This window comes from Crocuta crocuta, unplaced genomic scaffold, assembly GCF_008692635.1.
Source record: "Crocuta crocuta isolate KB4526 unplaced genomic scaffold, BGI_CrCroc_1.0 scaffold2225, whole genome shotgun sequence".
Taxonomy (NCBI): domain Eukaryota; kingdom Metazoa; phylum Chordata; class Mammalia; order Carnivora; family Hyaenidae; genus Crocuta; species Crocuta crocuta.
This window is the reverse complement of record NW_027529696.1, coordinates 120,704-121,513: the sequence shown is the minus strand read 5'-3', so window position 1 is coordinate 121,513 and position 810 is coordinate 120,704.

Here is an 810-nt window from a genome sequence, read left to right as displayed (position 1 = left end):
ATAAGGCCTCAGTCTGGTCCAGTCAGCTCTCTGATTATTATGTATAAATTATTATGTTAAAGCAGTGATGGATCTCAAGTCTGTTCAAGGACCGATCAGGCAGAGCCTTGGGTAGCAGCTGCCCTTTGAAGTGGTCAGACATAGAGACGTCAGGGTCTGAGGAATCTGACAGCTTCCTGCAAAAAATCCTCTTTAAAGGTATTTAATCAGGCTCAGGCCTCTGCAGACCTCCTCTGTTTCTGCTGGTTATCAGTTCTGAGTGTCTCATCAGCTGGCACTGGTCTCTGCGATATCTGGTCTTAGCTGCCATGCCCTTGGCTATTACATCATCCCTTGACACAGGCTCCTGCTTGACATGAGTGACTCCATCTTGCTCTCCACAATTTCAGAGACCGGAAGGTTTTAATGCTGATAATGTTTATTTAATCAGTTTTCTCTTTATGGTTCATGGTTTTGGGTCCCGTGTAAGAAATCTGTGCCTGTCCCAAAGTTACCAAGATCTGCTACAATGCTTGATTTTAGAAGTCTTATAGTCTATTTTTTTTATGTTTACTTTATTTTTGAGAGAGAGACAGACCACGAGTGGAGGAGGGGCAGAGAGAGAAGGAGCCACAGAATCCAAAGCAGGTTCCAGGCTCTGAGTTGTCAGCACAGAGCCTGGTGTGAGGCTCAAACTCACCAACCGTGAGATCATGACCTGAGCCAAAGTTGGATGCTTAACCGACTGAGCCACCCGGGTGCCCCAGAAGTTTTATATTCTTTGTGTTTCACTTTGATTTGTTACCCATTTTAGAATAATTTTAGTCTTCT